We start from the raw sequence: 1022 nt of genomic DNA on the forward strand, positions 1-1022 counted from the left end.
ATTTCATATGGTTTTGCCTGTCTTGTTTTTCACTACTCATACTAATACTGATCCTTTACATGTACTATCTACTATGGCACCCAAGCAAGACCGCACCTACGCACGCGGGCGATCCAAGTCTGTCGCCCCGTCTGCAAGCTTGATCATCCGCTCTGATGATGAGCGGGACCTTGAGTACGTGCCCCCAGGCACTTCTGCCCCTTCTCGCACTGCACGTGCTCCCAGAGCCACACACAAAAAGGTAGCGTCACTTCCTCCCAGTCTGATGAGGAGCGCACACTGACCGGCACACCCTCTGGGTTGGCCACAAATGAGGAAGGAGCGTCTGGCTCCTTAGGCGTATCATGGTCCGAGGAAGCTTCTGGCTCTGCAGAGGTTCCCGCACCCGCCACTGCTGCAGCGTCGGCCTCGTCTGATGAGGCTGACAGTTCAGACTCTACATCCGGCGCACCAGTTCAGGTCCCCACCCCAGCCGCTGACCAGCCAAACCGGTGGTGTGTCGACGGCCAGTTTCAAGTATACTCCGACGCGAAGTTCTTGACCGATAAAGGAGTAATGACTCGAACACTCACCCTGGATTGGCGGGTACTTACAGGGAGTCTTCCCACGATGCCGGATATCCATAACCTCTTCACCAGGCATCGCTTAGAGTGGACAGCACGTCCGTTGGGACGATACAGCGAGGAGATGGTCCGAGAGTTCTACGCGTCCTACGTAGCGACTCTCCGATCGCAGATCGACAGGCGGGCTGCTCCTGCTAAACAGGCCCCATTGGAGCAGGTTCGAGTCCGGGGCATGCAGGTTGACATCTCCCTGCCAGCCATCCGCCGGTTCGTATACAGCGAGAGTGCAGATGCTACTCGGACCCCCATCACTGCCGAGTTTGACTACCGCTGGCAGATAGTGAAGGATGGACAGTTCCTGCGAGAGCCAACACTAAGGGAGACCACCAAGAGGTGGATGGCCCTGCACCTATCAGTAGATGGAGAGGGTTCCGATTGGGTCACCGAGCCGAAGGGGGC

Source organism: Solanum pennellii, chromosome 11, assembly GCF_001406875.1.
Source record: "Solanum pennellii chromosome 11, SPENNV200".
NCBI classification, from domain to species: domain Eukaryota; kingdom Viridiplantae; phylum Streptophyta; class Magnoliopsida; order Solanales; family Solanaceae; genus Solanum; species Solanum pennellii.